Source organism: Varanus komodoensis, unplaced genomic scaffold (assembly GCF_004798865.1).
Source record: "Varanus komodoensis strain SLA01 unplaced genomic scaffold, ASM479886v1 scaffold36, whole genome shotgun sequence".
NCBI classification, from domain to species: domain Eukaryota; kingdom Metazoa; phylum Chordata; class Lepidosauria; order Squamata; family Varanidae; genus Varanus; species Varanus komodoensis.
Window position 1 is genome coordinate 7,056,619 of NW_025335873.1, and position 10,346 is coordinate 7,066,964.

The window sequence follows — 10,346 nt, forward strand, 5'->3', positions numbered from 1 at the left end:
CCCCCGGCTCCAGCTGGCTCCACTCATGACATGCCTACCATGTGCATGTCCAGCCTATCCTTGAGCATTGTAAGCCTTCCAGAGTTGTGTAGTGATTGCACAGGTTAGAAATATCCCAAATAAATAAATAAACACCCTCACCGATGGGGCTTCAACCACCTCCTGTGGAAGCCCATCCCTTGGGGTCCTAACCATCACGAAGCACTTCCTGGCCTCCAAACTGAACCTTGGTTCCACCATGTCCCTCTATTTCAGCCTGAAAAAGGGCCCACACATTCTCAGCTTAACTCTCTCAGCTAAGTCCCTAGGGGATAAAGAACGGACCAAGGGTTAGACCTGGCATAAAACATGGCGATGTGGATGATCCAACTCAAGTCCAGATAAAATTCGATCTCTTCTGAGGCACCTATACCACATTCTGTCTGTCTGTCTGTCTGTCTGATTTCTGAATAGGCACCGGATAGATAATTGCAGGCCTTGAGTGCCTAATCTTCTCTCTGGGACACCGACAGGTTTCTGAGCCAACAAAACTTAATTGAACTTTCCGTTCCAGCTGAGAAAGGTTATAGATCTGCCGAGTGCAAGTGGAAGGTGGGATGAAAAGGTCAGAAGCACCATTCTTTTTTGTAATGGATTGACCAGGGGCATGTTTTTATCTTCCTCGTCACTGCTGGATTGTAAAACTTAATTAGCAAAGTAACTCCTCTGCCCCGTCTGAAGGCGTGTGTGTTCAAGGAGCGCCCATGCATCATGTTTTATGGACATGTCATGTTTGCGTCCGAAGCCGACAGCGGGCGCGAGGGACCCCGCTCCTCTCATTTCCGCCACAAGGCTGAGGGGGGGCCAAAGGGACAACGGTGAGCTTCTGCAGCCAGGGGTGGAAGAAAGGGACGGACCCAATGGATGAGGCGAGTGGGGCTACCTGTGTTTATGTGGAAGGCGGCCGGCCTCAGCGTGCTGAACAGCTCATGGTAGGGGGAAATCATGCCTCGCAAGGGCCCGCTGATTTAGTGCGATGGTGTACGGCATCAGTCTCTCTCTCCCTTGGGTTTCCCGAATTGCAGAACTGCTTTCTCGGGCCCCATGACTTTTCCCCTGCACTTCTAGGGTTGGGACAAATACAAAAGTGTGCAGATGCACATTTTATTTTTATTTATTTATTTATTGAAACATTTCTATGCCACCCCATTCGCCGAAGCCTCGGAGCGGCTCACAACATTAGCACTAATAGGCACTTATTAATATGCATCTGTGCAACTCTGCACAATCCCCTTATTTAAATAAACCCTTACTTTGATGTTTTGGCTGATGAGGTGCCATTATTTATTTATTATTAATTTAAAACTTTTATGTGCCGTCACCACATGCCTCGGCATCTCAGGATGGTTCACAAATGTACAATTAAAAACAATAAAACAATACAAATTCCATTAAAATTATATAAAAACAACAGCACAAAAACAGAAAAAAGCAACTGAACTGAACAAAGATATTCCATCTCATTAGGGAGGAAATTGGCAAATTTTGGAAAGTTCTTACTCCAAAATGAACCAAACAAAATTCTCTCCAATCTGTCATATCGTTAGAGAGAGAGATTACTGGCCTGCCTGAACTTGTTCTTCTGTCCTTATCAGGAACTGGGGAGAAGATAAGAAGATAAGCTTTTTTTCCCATGGGTTTCCTCCTTTTCCTGTATCCAAGTCATCCCATGCTGTTCCTAATTGTTATTTTTTGTTATTATTTTTGCTTGCATTTTTGTGCACAGTTTTTTCAAGCAGGTGTTTTCATGACTAACATGTGTTTGTACACCATGGGCTTGTTTTGCATTCTTTTGAAACATCCACGTGCCATTAAACCCTCTTTTTTCCCCTTTCACAGAATGCATCCATATCTGGAAAAGTCCGAGTTTTCAACTGCACACTGATTTCCAAATTGGAGGGCTAGATTAGGTAAATTCATTAAAAAAAACAGAAACTTGATGGAGCACATGTCTCACCCACTCCTTGCTAGCAATGCTTCTTTGAAGGCAAGAAGCTGTTTCACTTCCCTTCAAGCCCTTTCTGTATCTCTGATGGACAGAATGAAAGACACCAGAGACCAACATTGTGACTGCAAAGTGAAGATAAAGATATTGCAACAAGGCAAGGACTATCTTCAGTGCACGAACAGCCCAAAAGTCAATCAAAGAGTGATTAATCCATTGCACTATTAACTTAACTCCCCTGGCCTGCCAGATCCTTTCAGCCAACAGGAAAAGAAGCAGCCAAAGCAAAGCAAGAAATCTTAACCTTTCAACTACCACAGTAATCCTCATAGCAAGCTCAGTCAATTTAGGTCACTGGAAGAGAACTGGCTGAAAGAGGATTTTGTAAAGCAAGGACTGAGTTACTGGAATGCAGAAGCTCAAGATCCTTTTCATGCTAGCATTCCTTTCTATTTGGCAGAGGGTTGGTGGAAGTGTGAGTATTTTGAGAGCAAAAAATAGGGTATTTAAAAAGTATTCCCATCCCAGGGACTCCCACCCCATCGCCAAAAAATCAAGACTTTCTCATTTTCTCTGACTAGCCTTTTCTGAAGATGTTTAGCCTTTCCAACCTGTGCCCCGGATGAGTTGTGTTAAAATTTGTACCATCCCCAGAAGCATGGCTGTGTGTCGTCCAAAACATCTGGGGGGTGCAAGGTTGGGGAAGGTTGCTGTGCATGCAAAACGTGTCTGGTTATCCAGGAATTAAGAGCCAGACTTTTATGAGCAAGATGCTCAAGGCAAAAGATGCAAGGATTTGTTAAATCCATTCCTTCTGGGTTTTGCAGATTTGCAGGTGTTGTCTTCAGTTGTCTGCTCATTGACTGTGTTGGATTTTTCTCACTTTCCCGAAGTTGTATTCACTTCAGAAGGTGTGCACTTGTGGAAGTGTTTACTTCTAAGGTGAGCTAAGCACCCCCTTGCATATTTTCATTCCTAAACCTATGGGAGAAATGGGGGCTTTTAGTTGCTCTTTTTATTTTATTTTTTATTAATTTGTCTGATGAAATTTGCATTAATTCCAGAAAGCTGAAGTCTAAAACCCTGTGTGACTTGGGAAAAGCCAACCTGGTGTGGAATCTTGGGGTTGCGCATCCAGAGATCTCACTCTGGGTTTCTCTGCTGTCCCCTTGCCAGGTTGGGGTGGGCGAAGGCCAAATTCAGTCGCAAAGCATATCTTTGACTCTTATTCCAGCGGCGGTTGCAGGCAAAGAGCCCAGAATGTAGAACATCTCATCACTTCTTCCATTGATTAAGTCTTGCAAGTCACCACGTAGCCCAGTAAGATGGACTGCGGGGGACAACCGATCCCAAAAGCCAGGAAAACGCCAGGGATGGGGCAAGGAGAAAGGGATGTGGCCAGCTGCAGAGCTTGTGTCATTATGGAGCACCACCATCTTCCGGGCCCTCTGCAAGGCATGGCTTAACACAAACAGCTGATTGTGATGTGGATCTCTCAGCTTCACACAGAATTCTGGTGCAGTGGCCACTTGTACACTCCCGTGTTTGGATGCTCAGGAAAGAGGGAAACCGGTTCCAGGAGGAAACCAGCTGACACTCTAAATATGAGTAATTTCATCTTCGTTCTTGGACAGTCCTAGTGCCCACAGGAGCACTAGCAACAAACGAAAGCTTCCAGTGCTAGATTGTTGGGTGGGTTTTTTTTTTTAGTTTTTAGTTTTGCCTCTTAAAACAAGGAAATAGTTTGAGGCCATGTTTTAATTAAAATGAATATCTGTGCTATCGTAATGTTATTGCCAGTTAAGTGTAGTGAGGTGATTTAGCGTTCTATAACACAATTATGTGCCAGTAATGAAGCTCCGTAGAATTATCCTCGGAATTTAGCATGCAGAAGGGAGCCGTAGCTCTCATTTGTATCCATGTTACAGGCTTTTATTGTTGCAGTATTTTCTATTTCCCTCCAAGATTAACTCAATCGTATTTAAGTCTCTAGTTACATTACAGAGAAATCCAGTAAGGAGGACTGCTGGAAATGTTTTCCTCTCTTGCAAAGCTTTGAAATGTTATTTGCTAAATAGGGAAGTGAGATTCCACCTCTGCTGCAGCTAATGACACCGTTAATACAGAGAACCCATCCTGAAGAATAAAAGGATAAGTGAAAATACAAACATCCCCCACCCTTTTTGGCAGTTCAGGGTTAAGGGAAGCTGAAAATTTAGGACGCTGGGTTCTTCCTTAGAACAATCGCCTTTTTTTCTTTCTTTTTTTGTTTTTGACTGCCACATAGTGGGCAGGAAGCATCACCCTCACTCTGTTTTGGCTTCAAATGTTATCACATAGCAAAATTGCATTTGCTGCTACCTCATCTTGAAGCCAGTTTGGAGTGAGAGCAAAGCCTCCTGCTCTTACACGGGCCTTTTGTGAGTAAATAATAAAATAATATAAATAAGAATATAGCACTTGATAACAGTACAACTGCCTCTGCTTCAGGGAACATAAGTAGCCAGCAAGTGCCCAGTGAAACATTTCAATCATGAAATCTTTTCCCCACACATCCAATGCTCCTAGCAAAAAAGTTTTACCAGGAATGTTCAACTCAGCTCCAGAGCACACCGAAAAAATATATTGGTGCGTTAGGGAGAAAGGGATCAGACATTCCTTGGGTCTGAAGTACAAAGAGACATACCTGTCTTGCTGATGCTATTTTCGTTGTCAAGGCCTGTGCACCAAGTCCAGGAATGCCAGGAATTCCTTCTTTGCATGAAGTATGAAACTTGTGCGACTCTTTCTGCAAAGGACACAAGGCCCGGAAGTCATGAGTGTAGAAGCAGAGCTTCACTTGCGCAATGCGTGTGTGCATAGCAGGTAGCACAAGCTGACCCCACTGGCTCTCTTGGACTCACTTTGCCCGTACAAACACACAGTGTGCAGGAACTTGGAGCGGAGAAAATGTGGGTCAAACTCCAAGGAGCTGAGCTGAGAAAATCCGACAGGCTCCCACCCCGAGACTGGATTCCTTACACATCAGCAGCACGCGGTTCCTCTGCTGATCTTGCAGAGATCACCACGAAGCAGCCAAACAGGGACTTGGCTCTGCATTTGACTGGCAGAACTGAACCATGCAGTCTCCTCATTGCACCTGTTCTGTTTTCTGGGGTGATGTCTGAAACTCTGAAGACCCATAACTGATCAGTACTGTTGGATAACTTGAGCAAGTGGACTCAGAGGTAGGAATGGAGAAATTTGTTGATCACCCCATAAACATTTTTGGCAAAGTTGAAGCTGTCCATTTCTTCCTAGTGATCAAAGATGGGCCTTGCCCTTCCGTCTACATTCATTCTTGATGGAACAGCCCAAGGAGAAGTTGACTTGAAGGGTTAACTTTTACTTCCTGCTTCAATTTCTGCACTGCACATCATGAACTTCATAGTCATTTCCACATTCAGTTTCTTCTTTGTGTCTTTTTTTTTAAACAGAAGTGCAGAGGAAAACCTATTTGCTTCTGGCAGAGTTCCTATGTAGGTGGAATTGTCACATATTAAATTTGCTTTCAGTCAATGGGGGAAAATAACCTCATAAAAAGAATGAAAAGCATCTTTAGAAAAAAAAACCTCCAAGTTCGAACAATTCTTCCTTAATAATAAAGCTTTAGCATTGCAAAACAGGTTGACTTCTGTCTTGAATGAAAAGGAAGAGAAAGCAGGGCTAAGTTCTTAAGGAAAAAACTTATTGGCTTCTTGAGGAAACTTTAAGGAGTGGGATAAAAGGGGGAGAAGACCACAGCAAAAAAAATCTATGAAGTAGTAAGACAGGACGAGCCTTTCAACCATTCTTTCATGTGAGTTTGCTCTCCCTGAACATAAAGATTCAGTTTAAATGCTTCTGTCTCCATGAATTACGCCTAATACTCATTTAGTCCTATTTAAGCCACTGGCCATGAATGCATCTTGTGGCTTTGAAATCTATAACTAAATTCTGAACTGAGTAAACGGATACTTTTTGTCTGTCCTAAAGTACTGCCCATCAGTTTCATTGGGAGAGTCAACTTCTATTCAGGTGCTCTGGAGCTGAGCTAGCCGTACTTTGTAAAGACTCATTTCCACCACCTTCTACATGTGGACGGTGACCTTATGAATGAGAGAGTTTCCTATATCCCAGGAGGGCCTCTTCATGATGTTAGATACTGATATTTCACTGCTCCATGAGTGTCGTTGTAAAGCCTCTTTCCACGGAGTGGCGGAAATGTGTGAAGAGAAGAAAGGGTACTATTTTGCCTCTACTCACACATCTAACCTGCAGAGTTTCTGGATGCCTGATTGCAACCTCCGAGTTCTAGTGAAGTGGCCATGATGGGAATATACTGCTACACTTTTCTCCCACACAAAGTAAAATTTTATGAGCATCTTCCACAAGGACCTCCCTCTGACAGAGGACTCCAGTGCCCATCAGCCCAGCCAACATGGACAGGGAAAATGGAAATGTCATCCCAACAACCTGGAGTTTCCCTACTCCTGCTCAATTCTGTTCTACACAAGTTGCCTTCGACAGTGACCGCTAAACGAAAGCCGTTCAGTGCAGAGACGCACAGCCATCAAACCTGCTTCGGCATCTCAGCAGAACAGGAGCTGTTGGGGTTGCATTTTTATTCCTTTTGTATAAACAAGGAGGAAGATAAGCTATGACAGTGTTATGATGCCTTGAAGCTTGCAGGCAAAGAGTTTTCATTTTTTTTAATTTCTCCCATTTAGCTTAATTTAAATTTTACTTAGAGGTAATTGGAATGAATTAATAGACTGACAATTACACCAAAAATATATCCATTAAATGTGTAGAAAATCTAGTAATATGGGAGCAATTTCATGGACAGATAACAAAATAAACTGAATACTACTAGCACCACCACAACTACTAATAATAGCAATACTAATGATAATAATAAATCTATTAATGAATGTAAGCTGCTATTTATGAGAGATTATTCCAGAGGAAGATAACCTCCTTTTATTTTATTGATGAGCAGAGTTGAAACGTTGATCCCTAATGAGGCATGGATTCCAATATCACTCCACACTGGAAATCCTGTGCATTATTTTCTGCGTGGCTGCCCTACATGTCCATTTGACGCAGTGCTGCTTTTCAGAACAGCTGCCGTGATCATGGCTGGAACTGGGCAGAGCTACAGGTGCTCTGCATGGGTGAGCATGGAACAGGTGCCAGGTTCAAGCCTCAGAGTCTCTCCTTAGGACTAGGAAGACATCCCAGGATCCTGCTGCCAGTCAGTGTTTACAGCACTGGGCTGAAGGCACCAACGGCTCGACTCCACATCGGGCGGTATTTGGTGCTCCTTTGCCCAGAGCTGCAAGACTGATGGAGATTGAGGAAAACTGAGGACCAGCAGTCACAGGTCAGTGGTCAGTACTAACGAGCTAGCCGTGAATTTTATTTATTTATTTTATTAAAACATTTCTATGCCGCCCCTTGCCGTAGCCTCGGGGTGGCTCACAACATAATAAAATACACAATAAATTAAAACAATAACAATTAAAATACATACATTGGAATAAAATTAGACCAAGACATTGGATGATTGATTATATTTAGGTCTGCCTGGCACCGTTGTTACTTGTTTTTCGGTGCCAGGTCAAGACCTTTTTATTCAAACAGTATTTTAATAATCTTTAATATTTATAGTTTTAATTGTGTGGCCAGTGTGTTTCCAAGTTTTAATTGTAATTGTATTGTTTTATTTATTTGTTGATGTGAGCCATCCCGAGGCTATGTACCAATGGGGACGGCATAGAAAAACTTTAAATAAATAAATAATAAAAATGTATATCTCATTGTTTTTCCCTCTAGATGGCATATATAAAGCTCTCACTCCCCTCTATTTGATCCTCACATCAACAACCTTCTGAAGTACGCTTGGAGCCAGCAACTGGCCAGAATTTACCCATTGCATTCCATGACTCAGTAGGGACTTGAACCTGTGGGGTCAAGGACTTGCTAATTTTCTGCGTTGAGGGATTCAGGCTACGGAGTCCATCACCTAGCCAATAAGCTCTTGCTAAGCGGTTATGAAGGGAAGTCAGAATGAAGGCAGCGCCTCCTGCCCTTTCTCTGAAACAGCTTCATGATGTCATCATGTGGAAACGCCTGGTTTTGTGATGATGCAGTGAAGCCGTGGCAGCAATGAAATTCCAAATGAGCTTGGACCCCACCTGGAATGAACTCATGTTTCTTAATGGCACTCAAAACTGGATCAAAGGAAAAAAGCCATTCCAAATAAGGAGTGAGCTAGCCACATGCAAGAAAGAGTAAGCAAAAGGGTTTCTGATTTGTGAACGCTACCAAGCTGTTTACTTTTCTACAATATCTTCCATGGGTGTATATTTGGCTTGGTAAAGCCCACATTCCTCCATTCCAAATAGTAATCTTTGCACCAATGAGCAAGTTCCACGTGATGGGAAAAATTCAGAGCAGCCAATCTCTTGTTTATGGACTTTGGCTGTTCAGCCATCCTCATTCTTGCAACAGCTTCTTTATTTAATCTGCTATATGACTACCATTGTTCTATAGAAGATCTTCCAGTGAGGAAGCAGGTAGGTCTTCTCAGAGCTGGGGTCTGTTAATTCTTGGCTTCAAACCATTGAACCAAGAACCAAAGTTCAGGCTATGAAATGATTCACAACTAAACACCGAGTTCCATCACATTTTAAGCACTTTCTACAGCATAAAAATCTCCTGCCTTCAAGCTTTTTGGCTAAGACTTTGAATACTGATAGCTTTCTATGCATTATTAACTTAATTGTACCAAACATACATTCTGGAATTCTCATTAATATGTTCTTGTTTGAAAAAAGGAGGAGAAAAAAGACCATCTTTATCCTTGAGCAGTGAACTGAATGTTCAGCTTCATAAAAATGGACTACTTTTAATGAGAGAAGCCAATTCCTTCCAGATCATGAGGTAAATTTCTAGCCAGCAGTTTCCTGCTCAATTCAGGCACAAGACGAAATTTGCTGATGGCAAGAGTTGCAGGCTGCAGAGCTACTGTTTTGCATTCAGGACGATTCTCCGATTGTGCCTTGTTTCTCCTGTGGTATGTGGATATAGGGAAATATTTAAAGAAAAGATCAAACCTACTTCAGGATGTGATGTTAAAATATTAATCCCCCACCTCTCTCTCTCTCTCACACACACACACAGCACAGAATTTTAACTATCACTTTTATAATAGATTTTAGGAGCGAATTTTGTGATTATAACACAATAAGCTGTGATGTGCTAGACACCGAACACAACATTGGAGGCCTTCCTTCAAGTCTCTCCTATGATGGAGGCTTGGGTGGTAGCGACAAGGAAGTGGGGGGGGCTTCTCTATGGCAGCCCCCAAATTACGGGATGATCTCCCCAGGGAGACCCTCCTGGTGCCAACTCTTTCAGCACCACCCTCCAAGCCAAGGCATTTAGCAACTCTAAATCAAGGGACAGGGTAAGTTCTGGCAGATGTTGCAAAGACCTAGCTGTATGAACTGATTTAGCTGATTAAAAATAGGGTGGATCTATGAATTGTAGCACATTTTCCAGAGACTGTTAACCATTGGGTGGTATAGAAATAAAATGATGAATGTACGAGAGAACAAAATAAGCAAAAGAAAATGTTTGTGCAGCAGACTTGGACAGAAGAGCTGATGTTTACTTTGGATCAGCTTGTCGATTCTGATTATAATTTTTTGCCATTCTCCGCTTTGCAGGCTAAATATAAATGGCCGAGCTACGGCTGCAGGGCAATGCTTGCAACTGGAACATTTGTGAAGATCTGGGTTTGGTCCTGCTGCTCTTCACGCTTCTAAGCCTGCTATGCTATTGGAAGATCCGACTGAGGCTAAACAACGGCATCAGCCTACAGTTCATGTGCATAAATACCTATTATCGCTGAATAAACATGCTACACGGGATCTCCACCAAGAACGGGACAATGAACTGGGACACGCCGTCAGTGGAGTGCTTGATATTTATTTTGAAAGGGCTCAGGGCTCTTGGGTTCAAAGTAGTTCAGCTGAAATTGATGTTTCAAGTTTGGCATGTCTCTTTGATAAGGACTTAATTAAATCAGCAGGTTGTTGGAGGTACAATGCCGCTAATGCTTCTCTTCTTCCCAAATTTTGGCAATTCCAATGGCCAATTCCTTCTGGGAGGAGGTAATAATTCAGATAAATCTTTATTTGTTTTATTTTATTTTATTTTTGGGTTTATATCCTGCCTTTTTCCTACAAAGGGTTCAAGACAGCTTACATCATTCTCCTCCTCCATCTTATCTTCACAACAACAACCCTGTGAGGTAGGCTGGGCTGAGAGTCTG

General features: G+C 42.6%; 1 long non-coding RNA gene across 9 annotated transcripts in view; it reads left to right on the forward strand.

Moving 5' to 3' along the window:
* Positions 1-10,119, forward strand: part of LOC123028296 — a 41,635-nt gene extending 31,516 nt beyond the window's left edge. For 5 of the 9 annotated variants that reach the window (XR_006415647.1, XR_006415650.1, XR_006415645.1 and 2 more), the window contains 2 exons: positions 1,879-7,388; positions 7,841-10,119. This is a non-coding gene — a long non-coding RNA (uncharacterized LOC123028296). The remainder of the gene's footprint in view (positions 1-1,878; positions 7,389-7,840) is intronic. The other 4 variants (XR_006415648.1, XR_006415649.1, XR_006415651.1 and 1 more) reach the window with 4 other exon arrangements.
* Positions 10,120-10,346: the final 227 nt, after the last annotated feature.